Source organism: Bubalus bubalis, chromosome 4, assembly GCF_019923935.1.
Source record: "Bubalus bubalis isolate 160015118507 breed Murrah chromosome 4, NDDB_SH_1, whole genome shotgun sequence".
NCBI lineage: Eukaryota > Metazoa > Chordata > Mammalia > Artiodactyla > Bovidae > Bubalus > Bubalus bubalis.
This window is the reverse complement of record NC_059160.1, coordinates 93,280,044-93,303,164: the sequence shown is the minus strand read 5'-3', so window position 1 is coordinate 93,303,164 and position 23,121 is coordinate 93,280,044.

Below are 23,121 nucleotides of genomic sequence, written 5' to 3'. Positions count from 1 at the left end.
TCCCAGCAGGCCCGGGAGTGTTTGGAGTAAAGGTCCAGGAGGCGTGGAGCTGAGGAAGCCAGAAGAGACACGTGCCCCCATCTCTCAATCCAGGGATCCTCCAGACCTTGGGTCTACACTGTGCGAATGCTTCTGTCCATAGTGGAGCTTCCCTGCCTCCTGGGTGGCACAGGGCGGGGTGAATTATTCTGGACCAGAGGGCCTGGCACCTTACAGGGAAGGGTTTAGTTCCTTGGTACCACCTGACTTCTGCATAGCACACTCTGACCTCAGTCTGCTGGGAGGGAGGCGGGAAAAGCGGGATGGGGAATGGAGAAATAAAGGGCAGAAATTCAAGAGCAAGGTGGGATATGGTTTGGGGCTAGCTCACTGGGTTCAGGGGTACATCCCAGAGGCGCAGTCTAATCACAGAGGCTCCCCAGAATATCTCCTTTCTCTCTTGTGACCCCACACCCATGCCTTGTTGACTTCTGGGGGTCAACTGTCAGTGAAGAGAACTATTCACTGGAATGCAGATACTGGGCCTGGGAGGCCCTATCCCCGAGATGGGATGGAAACAGTGGTCTCTCCAGGGTTGTTCTTGTGGGGCCACTGGCTGGCCTCTTGGACCGCTGTCTCTCTGGGAATCTGGGCCTGGGCCGTTTGCAGCTGCTATCGTGCTGGGAGCCCAGACCCTTGAATTTTCATTCCTCCCTCTACTTGTCCCAGGGTGGCTCACTTGCCTTTTTTGGTGTCACGATCCCCTTCTCTGACTCCCTGCCCAGTGCCCAATCCCCAGGCTGCCTCACTCGGGTGAGAAGGAGGTGGACAGCCCTCATATAGGCCAGCACCTCACCTAGTCCCTCATGTGAGCAGAGATCTGCTCCCTGCGATACACATGCTTTGCTCCTCTGGGAGTTACAAGTGAAGTGAAAGTAGCTCAGTCATGTCCGACTCCTCTTTGCGAGGCCATGGGCTATACAGTCCATGGAATTCTCTAGGCCAGAATACTGCAGTGGATAGCCCTTCTCTTCTCCATGGGATCTTCCCAACCCAGGGATCGAACCCTGGCCTCCTGCATTGTGGGTGGATTCTTTACCAGCTGAGCCACAAGGGAAGACCATTCACAGGGAGTTACAAAGACCAGGTTTAATTTCTCTTCTCCTGAATGGCAGGCCCTCAGATCATAGAAAGCAGAAGGAAACTCAGAGGACACTACAGGCTAATCTACGTTTTGTCGGTGAGGAAAATGACCCAGAGGGGAAAGAGCCACATTAGAGTTGCCTGGTGAGTCAGCCTGGCCCAACCCACGCCTCCTGACACCGCCCAGGGCGCTTTTATTACCTCCCAAGCTTTCTTTTCTCCACGCCAAACTCTCCTTTCCCTGGGGATCTTACTTTGATCTTCACTTTTAATTGTGTGTGCACATCCTATCTCTCCTTGAGTTCACCCTGTAACTTACACATTGTCTTGGCCACAGGGGCCTTGCAGTACAGGGTGGTCCAGGAAGACTTCCCTGGGTGAAGGAACACTTCAAGTAGTCCTTACCCTCTGAGTTCCTTCAGTTTCAGTTCGTTTCGTCCCCACCCGGAGCTCCTCCGAGGTGGGTTCACTTAAACGATGAAGAAACCCAGGTGAGGAGATGAGGGTGTTGCTCAAGGTCGGACTGCTAGAGAGGGTGAGGCCACGGCTGCTGGGCAGCAGGTATGCCCCCGGGCCGCCTCGTAGTTGTTCAAGTATGAAAACACTACACTTGTGTCTCAGTTGGGAAATAGTCACCGCCTGAGAGGTCCCTGTCCCACCCACCCCCACCCCCCAACTCCCCACCCACCCCTGTCTTGTCTTCCTGGGGTCCCTGCCCATCATCAACTCTAAGGAATAGGTGTTCGGGCTTGGAATCTGTTCGCTCTAAATTTAAGCCTGGGCTGATGCGACAAGTCCACAACCGCTGAACCCAACCCTGAGGTCCAGATGACTTCTGGAATTCAGGATCTTTTAGATTTTAGAAAGGAAACGTAGTACATGTAATGTTTAAGGAAAATCGCAGGGGGGTTGAGATGGCCCCTGGAATCATGACATCACATACTTTACTATTTCAGCAGGGAGATGTAGGAACATTCCTCCCAGGTGAGATATATAAAACCTAGACACAGCCTCATGTCAGGGTTTCAGGTAAGTAAATTACAAAAAACTTCTAGGGACTTCCTGGCAGTTCAGTGGTTAAGACTTCACACTTCCGCTGCAGGGGGTGTGGGTTTGATCCCAGGTCAAGGAACTAAGATCCCACATGCCACGCAGCCAAGCAAAACAAAACAAAACTCTGGTCTTCAGAGTTTTCTGGAATTTGAAACTGTTGGTTAAGGGCTTGAACATTATGATACTGCCTTTTAAGGATGATTTTTCGTTACTTGGTGGGAGCTTGAACGAGCCAAAGAAGTTGCTAGGAAAGGCTAAGAAGAGGTGATAGAGGCCTGGGAGTGGGTGGCAAATGAGAGATAGCTCCAGGGGACCCCAGTAAGGCTTTGCTTCGCCCAGGGCTGTCACAGTCCAGCCACCCTTAGCCCTGCCAACGGAGGGATCTGAGAGCTCTGAGAAGCTGGGCCTGGTGCCAGGTAGGCTCAGGGAAGCACTAAGGTGGACAGCAGGCCTTTCAGACCCTGGCTGAGCAGAGCCATGTTCAGCAGGCAGGATGTCGCCTCCTTATTTAGGCCTGAGATTTTGAGGCAGCTGGGGGTCTGGCATCCTAGATAGCAGCTGCAGGGACAAGACCTTTTTGTCTGTGCTTTTGGCTCAGCTCAGCCCTAAGGTGTGCTCCTGTCAGTCTCAGATTATCTCCCTAGAGATGGACTGACTGCCTGACACCTGGCATTTGCCCACCCATGCTCTCTTGCCATCGCCATAGCCAAGAGCAGATGCAGGTTCTCTGGGAAGCTAGGAACAAGTGTTTATTGAATGCCTACTATGAGGACACCTTCCCTGATGGCTTAGATGTAAAGGATCTGCCTGCAGTGTGGGAGACCTGGGCTCGATCCCTGGAGTGGGGAGAATTCCATGGACAGAGGAGCCGGAGGACACTATGTGCTGGTGTTCCTGTCACTTTCATGGTTGACCTTGGGCACTGTGTTCTCATTATCCTCTCATCTGGATTGCACACTGCTCCCAGTGCACAAGCCCTGGCATCCCTCAGAGCCCACTTCTGCATGAATCACAATCACCATCTTTGCTCCCGATGCCGGTAGCGGTTACTGCCCTGCCATTCCTTGGCTTTGAATTCAGCTCATGACCTTTCTCATATCCTTGTCTCATACTTTGTTAACTGATTTTTTATTTGAGCACTCTGTTGTTTTGAATCAGTTAGGGCTAAGGTCTCCACCAGGAGTTCAGGCTATCTGAAAAATAGGAACCTGCCCTTCCTTTCTTGAACACGTGTGGAATGCAGGATCGACCCCAGGGGAGAACTGCCTTCAAAGGAGAGGTGGAAAATGGTGCCTGGGGCCAATAAACATTTGCACTGCGCATTCCTAAAAGACAGCAAGATTTAAAGTTTTAGCACGTCCCATTACAAAGGCTATTTACCTGACTGGGGGAGGCTGTATAGTTTCTGTACCTGGAAATTTAAAAAAATGATAACTATATTACATGAGCTTAGTATTCAACCCACATGCTTTAATATTCATTCGATAGCTTTTGTAATACACAGGATTTTCTTCTGGCTAGAATGGCTTAGGTTGGGGCCTGTTGGAAAGTCTGAGGTTTCCTAAAAGTGCGCGGCTGTGAAGTGGGACCACAGACTGAGGAAGTTTAACCATTCTCCCAATGGGTTCTATTTCTTTGTACAAAGAGGGTTTAGAGAGGGAGAAAGATGATTTTTTGGGTTTTTTGGGCCATGCCACAAGGCTCGTGGGGTCTTGGTTCCCTGACTAGGGATTCAATCCAGCCCTGGGCAGTGAGAGCAGAGTCTTAACCGCTGGACTGCCAAGAAATTCCCCAAAGATGACTGTGCTGCTGCTGCTGCTGAGTCGCTTCAGTCGCGTCCGACTCTGTGCGACCCCATAGACGGCAGCCCACCAGGCTCCCCCGTCCCGGGGATTCTCCAGGCAAGAACACTGGAGTGGGTTGCCATTTCCTTCTCCAATGCATGAAAGTGAAAAGGGAAAGGGAAGTCGCTCAGTCGTGTCCGACTCCTAGAGACCCCATGGACTGCAGCCCACCAGGCTCCTCCGTCCATGGGATTTTCCAGGCAAGACTACCGGAGTAAGGTGCCATTGCCTTCTCCAAAGATAACTTTGGACAACTTCAAAAATCTCCTTACTTGATCCCTGGGTCGGGAAGATCCCCTGGAGAAGGGAATGGCAACCCACTCCAGTATTCTTGCCTGGAGAATTCCATGGACAGAGGAGCCTGGTGGGCTACAGTCCATGGGGTCTCAAGAGTCGGAGATGACTGAGGGACTAACACTTTCACTCTCCTTATTAATCCTTCCCTTGAGTGTTTTGCTTATATTGTCCCATCTTGATAGGTTTTCACTCATTTATCTGTTCATTCATTCACTCATTCATTCAAGCACGAATGAGGGGGACTCTCCTGCTGATTCAGTGGCTAAGATTCTGAGCTCCCAGGGCAGGGAGCTGGGCCATCCCTGGTCTGGGAACTAGACCCCACATGTTGCAAATAAGACCCAGTGCAGTCAAATAAATTAATTAAAAAAAAACTAATGAGAGTTGAGCTTTAAGCCAACTTTTTCACTCTCCTCTTTCACTTTCATCAAGAGGCTTTTTAGTTCCTCTTCACTTTCTGCCATAAGAGTGGTGTCATCTGCATATTTGAGGTTATTGACATTTCTCCTGGCAATCTTGATTCCAGCTTGTGCTTCTTCCAGCCCAGCATTTCTCATGATGTACTCTGCATAGAAGTTAAATAAGCAGGGTGACAATATACAGCCTGGACATACTCCTTTACCTATTTGGAACCAGTCTATTGTTCCATGTCCAATTCTAACTGTTGCTTCCTGACCTGCATATAGGTTTCTCAGGAGCCAGGTCAGGTGGTCTGATATTCCCATCTCTTTCAGAATTTTCCAGTTTATTATGAGCCACACAGTCAAAAGCTTTGGCATAGTCAATAAAGCAGAAATAGATGTTTTTCTGGAACTCTCTTGCTTTTTCCATGATCCAGCAGATGTTGGCAATTTGATCTCTGGTTCCTCTGCCTTTTCTAAAACCAGCTTGAACATCTGGAAGTTCACAGTTCACGTACTGCTGAAGCCTGGCTTGGAGAATTTTGAGCATTACTTTACTAGCATGTGAGATGAGTGCAATTGTGCTGTAGTTTGAGCATTCTTTGGCATTGCCTTTCTTTGGGATTGGAATGAAAACTGACATTTTCCAGTCCTGTGGCCACTGCTGAGTTTCCAAATTTGCTGGCATATTGAGTGCCCCACTTTCATAGCATCATCTTTCAGGATTTGAAATAGCTCAGCTGGAATTCCATCACCTCCACTAGCTTTGTTCATAGTGATGCTTTCTAAGGCCCACTTGACTTCACATTCCAGGATGTCTGGCTCTAGGTGAGTGATCACACCATCGTGATTATCTGGGTCATGAAGATCTTTTTTGTACGATTATTCTGTGTATTCTTGTCACCTCTTCTTAATATCTTCTGCTTCTGTTAGGTCCATACCATTTCTGTCCTTTATCAAGCCCATCTTTGCATGAAATGTTCCCTTGGTATCTCTAATTTTCTTGAAGAGATCTCTAGTCTTTCCCATTCTCTTGTTTTCTTCTATTTCTTTGCATTGATCGCTGAGGAAGGCTTTCTTATCTCTCCTTGTTATTCTTTGGAACTTTAAATTCAGATGCTTATATCTTTTCTTTTATCCTTTGCTTTTTGCTTCTCTTCTTCTCACAGCTATTTGTAAGGCCTCCTCAGACAGCCATTTTGCTTTTTTGCATTTCTATTCCATGGGGATGGTCTTGATCCCTGTCTCCTGTACAATGTCACGAACCTCCATCCATAGTTCATCAGGCACTCTGTCTGTCAGGTCTAGTCCCTTAAATCTATTTCTCACTTCCACTGTATAATCATAAGGGATTTGATTTAGGTCATACCTGAATGGTCTAGTGGTTTTCCCCACTGTATTCTGTCTCAAAAACAAAGACACCTGACTGTTTATAGGTGACTTACCACGTGCTGGAACTCTGCCAAGTCTCAGGGGTACAAGAGTGAGCAGGACAGCCTAGTCTCTGCCCACAGGGAGCTTTCGATGTAGAACTTTGCTGTGCAATACAGTAGTCTTAGCCACTAGCTAAGTGGCTATAATAGTCTATGACTATTTAAATTTAAATTAATCGAAATTAAATATAGTAAAAATAAATTTTCTCAGTCACATTAGCTGTACTTCAAGTGCTCAGTAGGCCCTATGAAGTTGGTGGCTACCATACTGGACAGATATAGTATACTTCCTTTACTGCAGAAATAAAAGATCTTTTGGATGCTATCTAGAGGCGGAAGGAGGAAGAGGGATGGATAAGGCAGATGGGTCATGTATCCAGATCTAGATATATGTCATCAAAATGACAGAATGAAATGCTTTAGATTGTGGCTTTTAAACTTTTTTTGATTAAAATCCACAGTAATATGTATATATACATATACATATATATATTTATAAAACATCTCTCTCTTCACATTAAGAGTTTCATGAAACAGTATAACAGTATCCACCCGTACCATATGGGATGCACTCCAATTTAGTTTATTTTACCTTATTCTATTAATTTTGTTAAAAAATTTTATGTATATGCTGGTTCGGAGAAGGCAATGGCACCCCACTCCAGTACTCTTGGAGTACTGATTAGACAACTCTTCTGCTCATACTCCTTCCTTTGAAAAATACTGCCTTAGACATTAGTGAGGGTAGGGTGAGGTGATGGGGAAGAGAAAAGAAGAGTGACGGAAGAGTGAAGAAGCCTTCCTGGAAGAGATTGTAGTGGCTTTAGAAGAAGAGGGAAAGGAGCAATATTAGTCTGGCATAGTGAACTAACTTGGGGTGGAGGACTTGGGCCACAGGGGGCTGTAATTCATTCCCCAAATCTAGATGGCTTCAAAGTCTCTTCCTGTTCTCCTCCCTCCCCTCGCGGGCTCCCAAGCCCTTTCATCTGGCCTTGAGTGTAAATCATTAGCTCTAGCAGGGGACACAAAACAGCACTCTAACACAGGTATGTGTGGGAAAGGCCTGGAGGAAAGTCAACAATGTAAATGAGTGAAAAAAAAAAAAAAAAAAAAAAAAAAACAATGTAAATGAGTGCCTTCAGATCCTGAGGGGTTGGCTGGTGGAGAAAGCTTAGCTGCTTTGGTAGGGACCTGCTGACCCTACTGCCTGGGGTGGGGTAGGGGGAACTCTGCCTGCTTTAGGCCCTAAATCCCTCCTGTTGCAGCACCAGCCACTTCTTCATGTTCTGGTCGGGGCCTTTGGGAGAAGCAGCTTCCCAAGAGCTGAGGATCACTAAAACCATTCATTCATTCAAATTCTTTGTATGTTCTTAGGTAGAGAAGTGCTTTCCCAGCTTAGTCCCAAGCAGGGGAGTCCAAGGCCAACAGTGGAGCTAAATCTGTACACAGTGCTTGGGGTTCCCTCTACACAGGTTAGGAGAATAATAATCACTTACAGATGGCTCAGACAGTAAAGAATCTGCCTGCAATGCAGGAGACCTGGGTTCAATTCTGGGTTGGGAAGATTCCCTGGAAAAGGAAATAGCAACCCATTCCAGTATTCTTGCCTAGAGAATTCAATGGACAGAGGAGCTTGGTGGGATACAGTCCATGGGGTCGAAAAGAGTTGACTATGACTGAGCAACGAACACTTTCACTTTCACAGATAATATCTCACTGAGAAGGGAGTTCTGTGTAATTCTAGTGGGCAGAGCTGTGTCTTGAAGGTTACAAGAAGGTAGATTTCAGCCCAGTATCAGTGGCAATAATACTCTAGTAACTAGAGTGCCCAATGGGGACACTATCTTTCTTTTAACTTTTTTTTTTTTAATATTAGAGTATAGCCAGCTAACAAAGTTGTGATAGTTTCAGGTGGACAGCAAAGTGACTCCGCCATACATATACCTGCATCCATTCTCCCCCAAACCCCCCCTCCCATCCAGGCTGCCACACAACATTGAGCAGAGTTCCCTTTGCTATGCAGTAGAGCCTTACTGGAAAAGGCAATGGCACCCCACTCCAGTACTCTTGCCTGGAAAATCCCATGGACGGAGGAGCCTGGTGGGCTGCAGTCCATGGGGTCGCTGAGTCAGACACGACTGAGTGACTTCCCTTTCACTTTGCACTTTCATGCATTGGAGAAGGAAATGGCAACCCACTCCAGTGTTCTTGCCTGGAGAATCCCAGGGACGGGGGAGCCTGGTGGGCTGCCATCTGTGGGGTTGCACAGAGTCGGACACGACTGAAGCGACTTAGCAGCAGCAGCAGCAGAGCCTTACTAGTTATCCATTTTAAATATAGTGATGTGTGCATGTCCATCCCAAACTCCCTAACTATCCCTTAAAGGGCCACTATCTTAAGTCACTTACAGGCTATCGTTAAAAACATTTTTTTTTTTTAATTGAAGTATAGTTGATTTCTAATATTATATTAGTTTTAGGTATACAGCTAAGTGATTTCAGATACTTACAGGCTATCTTTAAGAAAAGTATTTATTTATTTGTTTTTGGCTGTTTAGTGTCTTTGCTGATGCATGCAGGCTTTCTCCAATTGTGGTGAGCAGGGGCTACTGATTAGTTGTGGTCCTCGGGCTCCTCACTGCAGTGGCTTCTCTTGTTGCAGAGCAGGGGCTCTAGGGCACACAGGCTTCGGTAGTTGCAGCCCTCTGGCTCTGGAGTGTGGCTCAGTAGTTGCGGCATACAGGCTTAGTTGCCCCACTGAATGTGGGATCTTCCCGGACCAGGGATCGAACCTGTGTCCCATGCACTGGCGGATTCTTAACCACTGGACTATAGGGGAAGTCCTTTACAGGCTATCTTAAAGTCTTCCCACAGAGGACAGATGTCAGGAGGGCCACAAGGAAGATTCCTACCCTGAGAGACCAAATTTGAACCTTCGTTACTTCTGAGGACAAAGCAGACGCAAATCCCTAATCTCCTGGACCCAGCATGGCTGGGAGGTGGGAGGAATGGGAAGTCAGGCACTGAGTGACCTGGGCTGCCTCCTAAAACTCTGGGACTGTAAAATGTGTGGAATTCTAGGGAACATCATGACTCACTTCCACCTGTATTATTTCAAGTAATCCTTACAACCACCCATGAAGTAGTTAGGGCAGGACAGGCGAGTGTCTACACCTAATAAATGTGTGCTCAAGAAAGCAATAGTCACTCATGAAAAAACTAAGGCCCCGAGGGTGGCTGACTCAAGGTCACAGAGGTAGTGACAGGGCTGGGACAAGGATTTGGATTTCTTTTGCCATGGCATGTGGGATTTCAGATTCCTGACTAGGTTCAGGGATTGAACCTGGGTCCCTGCAGTAGGTGTGAAGTCCTTAACCTCTGAACCACCAGGGAAGTCCCAGGGATTCCGAGTTTAGATCTTCCCTGCTTTTCACACCCCAGTGGGTGACCCAGCCCGGGAGGAGATGGAAAATCTTTCTCCTTACCCCTCTTCACCAAGGAGAACTGAGACTTTCCCCAGGGTGGGGAGATGGGAGAGGGAACTGGGCCAGAGTGAGGAGACTCACTGGATGGTAAGAGTCTGTGCGGCCACCCTTCTGATTCCTTGTGACCAGTCGGCATAAGCAGATTGTGGCAGAGAGGGAAAGAGCAGGGGAGGGCGATTATGGAAACTGAAGAGAAGAAGGGGGAATTCTAGTGCTCACCTGCTTATCATAATATCCAGCCTTAGATAGCACTTACTATAGGTTAGACGTTGTACAGGAGGCAGTGACCAAAACCATCCCAAAGAAAAAGAAATGAAAGAAGGCAAAATGGTTGTCTGAGGAATCCTTCCAAAGAGTTGAGAAAAGAAGAGAAGTGAAAGACAGTGGAGAAAGGGAAAGATACACCCATCTGAATGCAGAGTTCCAGAGACTAGCAAGGAGAGATAAGAAAGCCTTCTCAAGTGAACAATGTAAAGAAATAGAAGAAAACAATAGAATGGGAAAGACTAGAGATCTCTTCAAGAAAATTGGAGATACTAAGGGAACATTTCATGCAAAGACGAGCCCAATAAAGGACAGAAATGGTATGGACCAAACAGAAGCAGAAGAGATTAAGAAGACGTGGCAAGAATACACAGAAGAATATGCACAAAAAGGTCTTAATGATCCGGACAAGGGCTTTCCTGGTGGCTCAGAGGTAAAGAATCTGACTGCAATGCAGGAGACCCGGATTCAATCCCTGGGTCAGGAAGATCCCTTGGAAAAGGGAATGGCTACCCACTGCAGTATTCTTGCCTGGAGAGTCCCATGGACAGAGGAGCCTGGAAGGTTACAGTCCATGGGGTCAGATAACCATGATGGTGTGGTCACTCTACTACAGTCAAACATCCTGGAGTGTGAAGTCAAGTGAGCCTTAGAAAGCATCACTAGGAACAAAGCTAGGGGAGGTGATGGAATTCCAGCATAGTTATTTCAAGTCCTAAAAGATAATGCTGTTAATGTACTGCACTCAATATGTCAGCAAATCTGGAAAACTCAGCATTGGCCACAGGACTGGAAAAGGTCAGTTTTCATTCCAATCCCAAAGAAAGACAATGCCAAAGAATGTTCAAACTACTGTACAACTGTGCTCATTTCACATGCAAGCAAAGTAATGCTGAAAATCCTTCAAGCTAGGCTTTAGCAGTACGGGAACCAAGAACTTGCAGATGTATAAAGCTGGATTTAGAAAAGGTAGAGGAACCAGAGATCAAACTGCCAACATCTTCTGGATCACAGAAAAAACAAGGGAATTCCAAAAAACATCTACTTCTGCTTCACCGACTATGCTAAAGCCTTTGACTGTGTGGATCGCAGCAAACTGTGGAAAATTCTTCAAGAGATGGGAATACTGGACAACCTTACCTGCCTCCTGAGAAACCTGTATGCAGATGAAGAAGCTACAGTTGGACCTGGACATAGAACAATGGACTGGCTCAAAATTGGGAAAGGAGTATGACAAGGCTGTATATTGTCACCCTGCTTATTTAACTTATATGCAGAGTACATCATGTGAAATGCTGGACTGGATGAATCACAAGCTGGGGAGAAATATCAACAACCTCAAAGATGACACCACTCTAATGGCAGAAAGGGAAGAGGAACTAAAGATGAGGGTGAAAGAGGAGAGTGAAAAACCTGGCTTAAAACTCAGCATTCAAAAAACTATGATCATGGCATCTGGTCCCATCATTTCATGGTAAATAGATGGGGAAAAAGTGGAAACAGGGGCAGATTTTATTTTCTTGGGCTCCAAAATCACTGCGGATGGTGACCACAGCCACGAAATTAAAGAAGCTTGCTCTTTGGAAGAAATGCTCTGACAAACCGAGACAGCATATTAAAAAGCAGAGACATCACTTTGCTGGCAAAAGTCTACGGAGCCAAAGCTATGGTTTTTCCAGTTGTCATGTATGGATGTGAGAGTTAGACTATAAAGAAGGCTGAGCACTGAAGAATCGATGCTTTCGAACTGCGCTGGAGGAAGACTCTAGAGAGTCCCTTGGACAGCAAGGAAATCAAACGAGTCAATCCTGAAGAAAATCAACTCTGAATAATCATTGGAAGGACTGATGCTGAAGCTGAAGCTCCAATACTTTGGCGACCTGCTGCAAAGAGCTGACTTGGGAAAAGACCCTGATGCTGGAAAAGATTGAGGGTACGACGAGAAGGGGGCGACAGAGGATGAGATGGTTGGATGGCATCATACTTTGGCCACCTGCTGCAAAGAGCTGACTTGGAAAAGACCCTGATGCTGGAAAAGATGGAGGGTATGACGAGAAGAGGGCGACAGAGGATGAGATGGTTGGATGGCATCACCCACCAACTCAATGGACATGAGTCTGAGCAAACTCCGGGAAGATAGTGAAGGACAGGTAAGCCAGGTGTGCTGCAGTCCATGGGGTCGCAAAGAGTTGGACAAGACTTAGGGACTGAACAACAGCATAGATTAGATGGGTCCAACAAGCTTTACATGTGTTAGTTCATTTAATCCCCCCAACATTGGAAGGACTGATGTTGAAGCTGAAACTCCAATACTTTGGCCACCTGATATGAAGAGCTGACTCATTGGAAAAGACCCTGATGCTGGAAAAGATTGAGGGCAGGAGGAGAAAGGGAACGACAGAGGATGAGATGGTTGGATGGCATCACTGACTCAATGGACATGAGTTTGGGTAAACTCCAGGAGTTGGTGATGGACAGGGAGGTCTGGCATGCTGCGGTTCATGGGGTCGCAAAGAGTCGGACACGACTGAGCAACTGAACTGAACAACCCCCAGAAGCAGGCACTACCCTTAGCTGTATTTTAGGAACAAGAAAACTAAGGCACTGATAGGTAAGGAATCTGTCCCAGGGTCACCCAGTCTGTGAGTGGTTTTCCTGGGATTTGAGGCTGGGCTGTCTAGTGAGGGGGCTGCCACCCCTGGGTCCAGAAGCCGTCTTCCCTCCCTAGTTCCCTCAGTGGGCACCTGACCAACCCACTGCCCTGGCACCCAGCAGGCCCTACTCAAACCAGATCACATCCCAGACCTTCTCCAGGGCTGCAGTCCTTGTTCGTGGAGCTGAAGGGCAAAGAGGAAATGTGAGAAATGTGAGAACAAAAAGAAGCTTTGTGTCGGGGTGGGATTCCCCTTAAAGCCACAGCCAAGGTGGAACGGATGGGGGTGCTGAGAAGGACGCAGAGAAGGCGCCAGAGCATGGAGCCGCGGGCAGTGCGGGGGTGGGGACCGGCGGGCAGGAAGCAGGACCCTAAATCTCAAAAATTCTCCTTAAAGGACTCTCTGGAGCTGGCGGAGCTGCTTCTCGGCTCTGCGCTGCGCGTCTCGGCTCGGTTCCCGAGCAAACCGCGTGGGGAAGCTGCATTCCGGCCCGCACCCTCCTTTTCCCATTGCGTCCGCCACCCTCGGGTCTGCCTCTCCTAGCCCCAGTTCCCAGTGGCGTCAGCAGGGGGCGCCTGGGTGTCTGCAGCCCCAAGGGCTCGGGGCTGTCTCGCCTGTCCCTGTCCCGTGGCCTCTGCAAATCTGGGTTCATGCCCGGTGCAGGGCCGCTGTATCCCCAGAACCCCTCAGTTGGGTCTCCTGGTTTCCAGTTTGTTCTGGAACTTCTGGTAGCTCCCAGGGCGAGTCCCGGGGCACCTGCAACGCCTCAGTCTCCTAAGAAGGAGGAGCACTTTCCTATCATAACACATAGAACTCAGGGGGAAAAAATCTCAGGTATGTGTGTGTTGAGCGCATGTATGTTTAAGGTAAGGATCGACTATTAAAAAGCAATCTTAAGGTTATTTTTGGAGAGAATAAATGAGAAACATTTTACAAACCCATTTTTAAGAAATTAAACTTTTATTTTGAGATAATTGTAGACACATGCATTTGGAAATAACACAGAGAAATCCCACGCACTTTTTACCAAGTTTCCCCCAAGGGTAGCCTCTTACAAAACTGTAGTACTATAGATCACAGACAAGGCTTTGATCTTGATGAAGTAAAGATACAAGACATTTCCATCACCACAAGGATCTCTGGTGTTATCTTTGTATGGCCACACACTTTGCTCTGGCCCCATTTCCTTCTCAACACCCACGCCCCTCCCGCCAACCACTGAATCACTAAGTTGTTCCCCATTTTTATAACTTTGTTATTTGGAGAATGAAATAGACATGGAATCATACAATATGTGACATTTGGGACTGACTTTTCTCAGCATATTTCCTTGGAGATTCACCTGGGCTATTGCATATAGCCGAGAAATATTCCACTGCAAGGATGTGGTACTGTTATTTAACCATTTACTTGTTGAAGGACATCTATATTGTTTCTAGTTTTTAGCTATTTTAAGAATACAGTTGCAGAACTTCCCTGGTGGTTCCAATGACTAAGACTCTGCTCTCCCAATGCAGGGGGCCTGGGTTCATTCTCTGGTCGGGGAACTAAACTCTATATGCCTCAACTAAAAGATCCTGTGTGTCACAACTAATAAATAAATCTTTACAGATAAATTAATTAAAAATTTTTTACAAAGGATAAAGTTGCTTTTGCAGTACAGATTCTTTTTGTGAAGATAAAGTTTTTGTTTCTCTAGGATCAATGTCCAGGAGTGCAAGGCTGCATTGTGTGTGAGATTTTTAAGAAACTGCCAAACTGGATTTCAGAGTTGTGCTATTTTCCATCCCTGCCAGCGATGTATGAATGTTCCAGTTTTTCCACATCCACTCCAGCATTTGGTGTTGTCCATTTAAAAATTTTTAATCATCTTAATTGGTGTGTAGTGATATCTTGTTGTGATTTTAGTTTGCATCTCCCCAATAGTGATATTGAACATCTTTTCATATGCTTATTTGCCATCTGTATATCCTCTTCAGGGAACTGTCTCTTCAAATTTTAACCCATTTTCTAATTGGATTGTTTGTTTTTTACTGTTGAGTTTTGAGAATTCTTTATATATTCTAGACAGTAGTACCTGGGAGGTGTATGGTTTGCAACTAATTTCTCCTAGTCTGTTGCTTGTCTTTTTTTTTTCCCTTAGAGTTTTTTAGTATTGCGTTTTACATTTAAGTTTGTGATCAATTTTGAGTTAATTTTTGTATGAGGTGTAAGACATAGATTGAGATGGTGGTGGCTGTTTTTCATTTGTGATTGTCCAGTTGCTCCAGTACTGCTTGTTGAAAGGCTATTTTTTCCTCCATTGAATTGCTCTTTTCTTTTTGTCAAAAACTGGGCATATTTGTGTGAATCTATTCCTGGATTCTGTATGTCATTCCAGTGATCTGTATGTCTGTCTCTCTGCCAGTACCACACAGTCTTGATTACTATAGTGAAATAATGTGTTCACATCATGTGGACTGATTTTTCCTACTTTCATATAATTGTTTTAGCTATTCTTGTTTCTTTGCCTTTCCATATACATTATATTTTTATTTTAAAAAGTTTTTCTTATTTTACTATAGAGGAAAAAATAGCCTTGTGACTATAAAAAGATTGCAAAGATGTTAAAACTAATAATATCAGCTTCATTGGCTTGTTGTGAGGATTAAATGTGTGGGTTGTTGTTGGGAAGTTGTATCTGAGTCTTTGAGACCCCACGGACTGTAGCCCACCAGGCTCCTCTGTCCGTGGGATTTCCCAGGCAAGACTATTTGGAGTGGGATGTAAATTTTAGAATAATCTTGTCTCTACACACACACACACACATAATCCCATTTCATTGTTGATGTTGGCAATTTGTTTCTTCTCTCTCTTTTGATTTGTCAATTTTGTTCATCTTTTCAAAGAAGTTGTTCTTTTTAAAAAATTTTTATTTATGTACTTATTTTTGGCTGGGTCTTCATTGCTCCACACAGACTATCTCTAGTTGCGGCGAACAGGGCCACTCTCTAGTTGCAGCGCTCAGGCTTCTCATTGTGGCCTACAGGCTTCGGTGCTTCACAGCACGTGGGGTCTTCCCAGATCAAGGATCGAACCTGTATCTCCTGCTTTGGCAGGTGGATTCTTTACTACTGAGCCACCAGGGAAGCCCCTCAAGGAAACAGTTCTTGGGACTTCACTGGTGATCCAGTGGATAAGAATCTTCCTGCCAGTGCAGGAGACATGGGTTCGATACCTGGTTGGAAAGGATTCCACATGCCCTGGGGTGACTAAGCAGCTACTGAAGCCTGTGTACTTAAAGCCAGCACTCTGCAGCAGGAGAAGCCACTGCAATGAGAAGCCTGTGTATTGCAGTGAAGAGTAGCTCCTGCCCCCGCTACTAGGGAAAGCCCTAGTGTAGCAAGGAAGACCCAGAGCAGCCAAAAAAAGTCCTCTCTTTCATTATTTTCTCTATTGCTTCTCTGTTTCCAGTGTCACTGTTTTCAAAATTTCTTCCCTTTAAATTTCCTTCTTTCTGCTTGCTTATGGTTTATTTTGCTGTTCTTTTTCTATATTCTTGAAATGGGAGCTGAGCATGAATTCCCCTCTCAACATTGCTTCATCTGTATCCTACCATTTTTGAGATAATGTATTTCAATTTTCATTCAGTTTATTGTGGTTTTAAATTTCTTTTGAGACTTCTTTGACTCATGGGTTACTTAGAAGTGTGGTATTTCATTTCAAGTGTTTGGAGAGTTTTCTCTTATCTTTATGCTGTTGTTTTCTAGTTTGATTCCATTGTGGTCAAAGAAAACATTCTATATGATTTAAATTCTTTTCAATTTTCTGAGGTTAGTTCTGTGGCCCAGGATATACCCTGTCTCAGTATATGTCCAGTGGGCACTTGAAAAGATTGTGTATTCAGCTGTTGGTGGGGGTGAACTGTTTTATAAATGACAGTGAAGTTTTATTGGTTGATAGTGTTTTTGAGTTCCTCTTTAGCTTTGCTGATTTTCTGTCTAGTTGTTCTATCAGTTAGTAAGAAAGAGGTGTTGAAATCTCCAACTATAATTGTAGATTTTTCTGTTTCTCCTTTCATTTCAATCAATTTTTTTACTTTACATATTTTACAACTCTGTTGTTAACTGCATATACGTTAGGATTGCTGTGTCTTCCTGGTGGATTGAATTCATATCATTATATAGTGTCTCTGCTGCTGCTGCTGCTGCTAAGTTGCTTCAGTAGTGTCTGACTCTGTGCGACCCCATAGACAGCAGCCCACCAGGCTCCCCCATTCCTGGGATTCTCCAGGCAAGAACACTGGAGTGGGTTGCCATTTCCTTCTCCAATACATGAAAGTGAAAAGTGAAAGGGAAGTCGCTCAGTCGTGTCCGACTTCTAGTGACCCCATGGACTGCAGCCTACCAGGCTTCTCCGTCCATGGGATTTTCCAGGCAAGAGTACTGGAGTGGGGTGCCATCGCCTTCTCTGATCTCTGGCAATTTTCTTTGCTCTGAAGTCTACTGTATCTTATATTTATACTGCCACTTCTGCTTTCTCTTGATTGATATTCCATTACATATCTTCTTTTTTCATTCTTTTACTTTTTATACCCGTGATTTTTAAAAATTTGATACATTTACCTGTAGAAAATTTTTTCATCACAATATTCTAAATAGATTTAACAACCCATTAGATTTAATAATCCATTAAACAATTGTTCAAAAATGTAGTCAACCAAGTCCCTGTTGTTGGGCATATAGATTATTTCCAAGTTCAGGACACTGTAAAATTTTGCAAAATTTCTAATATTTTTATGTCCTTGATTTGAAGTGAATTTCTTTTTTAAAAATTTTATTTTTCATTAGACAGTAATTACTTTACAATATCGTGATGGTTTTTGCCATACATCAGCATGGATCAGCCACAGGTACACATATGTCCCCTGCCTCTTGAAGGCCCCTGTCCCACCACTCTAGGTTGTCACAGAGCCCTAGCTTTGGGTTCCCTGCTTCATACAGCAAACTGCCACTGGCTGTCTGTTTCACGTATGGTAATGTATACGTTTCAATGGTCTTCTCTCAAATCATCCCACCCTCTCCTTCTTCCACTGTGTCCAAAGTCTGTTCTTTATGTCTGTGTCTCCTGTGCTGCCCTGCACGTAGGATCACCAATACTACCTTTCTAGGTTTCATATATATGCATTGATATACCATATTTACCTTTCCCTTTCTGACTTACTTCACTCTGTTTAGAAATGAATTTCTTATAGACACATTTATAACAAAAAAAGATGGTTTTAATAGACTGCCCAATTATTTTAGAACTGGAGCCATGTGACAAGGTAATTACTGCCAAAGATTCCTGAAAGTCAGACCATTTTGATTATTACACTGACCTTGTTGCCTTTTAAGGTAACCAAACCCACTTTGCCTCTGGTGGTCAGCTGCTGCCTCTGGCCTCTCCATGCTGGTATCCATCATTGCTATGGAAATCAGGAAGCCCATTTCCATAGCAGCCTGTCCATCTTCATTCCTGAGTGCAGAGAAAAATCAGCACAGCCCTTTTAAAGAATGATGTGCTTCTCTCATCAGTATATTTCTCAGTGCCTCAGTGAAGGACGTTTCCCTTAGGCCCTCTTGGGGGAATTATTTAGGAGTGAGTGAATGGATTGTACATGATAAATCCCCTTTAACATTCCTGTCTAAGTCTTTGGATTTCTTTTTCTGTGTTATACAATAGGATTTCTCATATTACAGCTTCATTCCTCGTGCACCACTCCTGAATCCAGGTTTTAACAAATTAAGGAAAGAGATAAAAATCATTCCTAAACTGCTGGAGTTAGCACACTGAGTTTGGAATCCCTGAACCCATATTAAAAAATTCAGCCCAGGGAATTCCGCCTGGCAGTCCATTGGTTAGGACTCTATGCTTTCACTGCTGAAGGCCGGGTTCAATCCCCAGTTGGGAGCTAAGATCCTGCAAGCCATGCTGCTGCTGCTGCTGCTAAGTCGCTTCAGTAGTGTCCGACTCTGTGCGACCCCATAGACGGCAGCCCACCAGGCTCCCCTGTCCCTGGGATTCTCAAGGCAAGAACACTGGAGTGGGTTGCCATTTCCTTCTCCTGTAGCGAGGCCAAAAAAAAAAAAAAAAAAATTTCAACCCAATTCTAAAACTGTGTTCCTTCCTCTCTGGTTTAGGATCTTTAGAATCCTACTCTATACATTGTGCTTCATAAACTAGTAAATGTTTGCAATTTTTGTGAGTTTTCTCTTCTGGGGTTAGATTTTGTGTTGTCCCTCTAGTTGTGTGTCTGAGCTGTCCATGGCACATTGACTGCTGCAAGTGAGGCTTTTACAGAGTTTCCAAGTAAGACAAAACCAGCCTCATTAAACAGAGAAAGAGGGGCTGCCTCTGCCAGCCAGTGAGATTTAGCAGGGCCTGGGCATTCAGCATCCTCAAATATATCCCAAAGCCCCTTTGCCTATTCTTAGGATTTCTCCTTAATCTCTTGGTTTTTCCCATAAGACCTGGGAAGGTTGTGATTTCAGTGTATGTAATCCAACAACCTGCAGAATCAGGCTTCAGCTGCATCGGCCCCATGGCTACAGGAGTTAAGAAATTCATTTAGGAAGTCTTTCTTGGGATCAGCCTGGTCCCTTTAAGCCAAGAATTTAAAAGGTCAAGCTTGCCATTTCCTTTTCTTAAGCTCATTAGTACAGCCAAAGCAGCCAGACCACACCAGAGTCCTTGATCTCCTTTTCCTTTCCTGCCTTAGGAGGGAAAGCCATGGTACTGACCCTCTGTAAAGACTGGGTCTGACTCTCAACCTTGCCTGCCCATTGGAATCACCTAAGGGCTCTTTGGGGCTTCCCAGGTGGCTCAATGGAAAAGAATCCATCCTCCAATACAGTAGACTCAGGAGATGTGGGTTTGATCCCTGGGTTAGGAAGCTCCCCTGGAGGAAGAGATGACAACCCACTCAAATATTCTTGCCTGGAGAATCCCATGGACAGAGGAGCCTGGTGGGCTACAGTTCATAGGGTCACAAAGAGTCAACACGACTTAATGACTGAGCATGCACACCAGACTCTTAACATTTGCCTTGAGTCCTGTGCCCCAACCTCAGAACAACTGAGTCAGAATATCTGGAGATGGGACCTGGCCTTGGTATTGTTTATGAATCTCACCAGGTAATTCAAATGTGCATCCAAGGGCTGAGACTCCAACCCCTGCTTCCCCCCCACCCCACCCAAACCCCAGGTTTAAGTTGTAATGCACAGAGGAAAGAGTTTGGGACTGGGAATCTGGAAATGTAGTTTCCTGTGTTAAGCTTCTTGCTCTGTGGCTTCAGACCTGTCACATGATCTCTGTGAACCTCAGTGCCCACCTCTCTGGGCCAGAGCCAGTAATAACTGCTGCCTCGCATGCTTCACAGGATTTTAATGGGATCAAATGCGTGAGCGCCCTGGGAACTGTAAGACATTGTCCAACGGGAGGGCTAGTCATACCAGATGTCTCATCTCAGGTTACTTCCATCATTTGCCTCAGTTGCAAGCACTGCTCGGGCTCTGCCAGGTACTTTCTGCTTCACCCTCGGGCAGGTGTGTGTGTGTGTGTGTGTGTGTGTGTGTTAGTCACTCAGTCGTGTCCAACTCTTTGTGACCCCCTGGACTCTAGCCCACTAGGACCCTCTGTCCATGGAATTCTCCAGGCAAGAATACTGGAGTGGGTTGCCATTCCTTTCTCCAGGGGATCTTCCCCACCCAGGGACTGAACCCAGGTCTCTTGCATTGCAGGTGGATTCTTTACCATCTGAGTCACCAGAGAACCAGGTATACATCCCATACTGTTTGCTGGGGTCAGTCTAGTCTCAGGCCTGTCTACTCGCTGTCCCACATAAGTCTCTTTGTTTTAGGGGCCTAAGAAAAGCTAGATTCCTCTTGACTAAATTTCAGCGAGGTGACTTTCCTGGCGGTCTAGAGGTTAAGACTCTGTGCTTTTACTGCAAGGGCACAGGTTTGACCCCTGGTGCGGGAACTCAGACCCCACATCCTGTGCAGCAGGCCCCCCCCACCCCCGCCACCCCGAATTCCAGTGGTGGCCTACCAGCGCAGTAGAATACTTTGTTGGGGGCTCATCAGACTTCCGGGGCACTTGTGTGGTCAGAGGGATGTACTACTTGCCATGTGATACTTACACGTTTGGAAAATGGTGGAGAGGACCGCGTCAGACTTCTACCTCAATGGCCTTCCTATAACAAGTCTCAGAAAGTAAAGCTCAACCATCTTGCCCCAAGGTTTCATTTCCTGTAGACTCCTGCAAAGATTAGCGTTGGGGGATGATAATGGTTGGGAAAGAAGTCGGATAAGTGATTGTTATTTTATTCAGGGAAGCTAGGTTTAAGAAGGGTGAGAAACACCTCACTAGGGCACCTTGCTTTCAGGAAGGATGTTTTGAAGGACCCAGGTGACCTGCAGAAGCTCCCAGATGACCTCTCCTTGTGACTCAGGAAGAGTGACCCTTGCTGTGCTCACTTCACCCACCCTCTGACTCATCTTCTCTGGGGGAGCCTACTGTGGTAAAGATGCCCAGTCCCTTCCTCTGGGGGCTTCCCTGCGCCCTCGAGGCTGCCTGTCCTGGCGCCACTGTCCTCTGGGCCTCTCAAGGACAAAGGGGCTCCAGCAGTACTTTCTTTAGCTTTTCTTGAAGGACCTTCATGTTTTTAGAGATTGCAGAATAAACACACTGTATTTCTTAAGTAAAAACTCAGTTTTCCATTTTAGTTGGGGATTCATTATCCTGGGGTCGTCACATTTGCACTTCCCTGACTACAGTCTTCCTGGCTTGCTCTGTCTGGCCTATAACACTTAACTTCTTGCTAACATGCTGTATTGCAGTTAGTATCTGTTTCCCGTCACCAGAATATAAACTCCATGAGGACAGATATTTTGTCTATTTGGTTCACTGAAAATCCCTAGTGCCTAGAAGAGAGGCTGGTACATGGTAGGTGCTCAGTAAGTATTTGTTGAAAGAATAAATAAAAATGCACATCCTTTTGATCATTAGGCTGTGAGCCCCACGAGGTAGGGGCAGTACCAACTTTGTTTACCACATATATGCTGACAGGGCCTGGCACAAAGTAGGCACTGCATAAATGTTAATATTTGGTAATATGGCAGTCTAACATCTCATTTTTAGGAATTTATAGATAAATTCCTAGATATGCTCACATACGACATATTACTTAGATATTAAATGCATAATAATCAACATTAATTGCAGCATTTTTGCAAAAACAAAACTACTGGAGACCAAGACATTCATTGCTAGAAGATTCAGGTTAAGTAAATTCATACTCCACACACTAAAATACCAAGCAGCTGTTCAAAATAATGAGACATATGATGTGAGATCAAATGTAATAGTCCCTTTCCCATCAAATGACAGTTTTTTTTTTTTTTTTTTGAATTGCTGAGACCGGAGAGAAAATTACTGAGGATTCTTTTAAAATAATTATGCCAACATCATTCCTATACAGATGCAATAAGAAGTCTTATGTAAAATGGTATCATATTTTGTATGATGTTTCACAAACTAGACGGATGACAAATTACTAAGGCAAGGATCAAGAAAAATCTAAATATCATTTCTCGAATTGGTCTGTGGAGCATGACTGAACCTTATACAGAGCAAGGTTCTGATTTTTTGAAAGAATTTGTAGAGTGTAGTAGTTACTCTGTATTGCAGATTAAAAGCAGATTTATGTGATATAAACATTCAACTGGACAATGGGTAGGAAAAATTAATTGAAATTGGCACCAAAACAGGATGTGTGACAGAATGCATAATCGTTGCAATTCTGTTTTTTTTTCCTCCCTCGATCCTGGACTAACAATTTTTTAGTAAATGGAATATGCATATGGGTTCCAAATGAAGGTAGAAGAGATTCCAAATTCACTTATCTGGGTTTAAAAAAAAAAGGTAGGTCTACATATATTGATTCAGAAAGGTATCCACGATACACTGTGAAATTAAGAAAACAGAGTTTAAGAAATCGAGGTGCAGAACAAACAGTATAATCCTACATATACAAAATAAAATGTGTTTGTATGTCTAGTTTAAGAAACTTTTATAGTGGTTAACTGTGGGGAATGGAATGGGACATATTTAATTTACTTTCCTTATTTCCTTTTGGATTTTGTGCATTTTAAAAATACTTTTAATTAAAAAAAATAAATTACCATTCCAATCAAGGCATGATTAATTTTAGCCATCCTTTTTTTTTCACTAGATGACACACTTCCAATCAAAAGGACCCAATTGTGCAACCAGGCAGTCATATTAAATAAGTCAGAAAGAGAAAGACACATACCATATCACTTACATGTGCAATCTAAAATATGGCACAAATGAACCTGTCTACAAAACAGCAAGACTCACAGACATGGAGATCAGACTTGTGGTTGCCAAGGGAGGAGATGGCGGAGGGAGGACTGGGAATTTGGAATTATTAGGTGCAAAGTATTATATACAGGATGGATACATAAGGTTCTACTCTACAGCAGAGGGAACTGTGTTCAATATCCTGTAATGAGCCGTAATAGA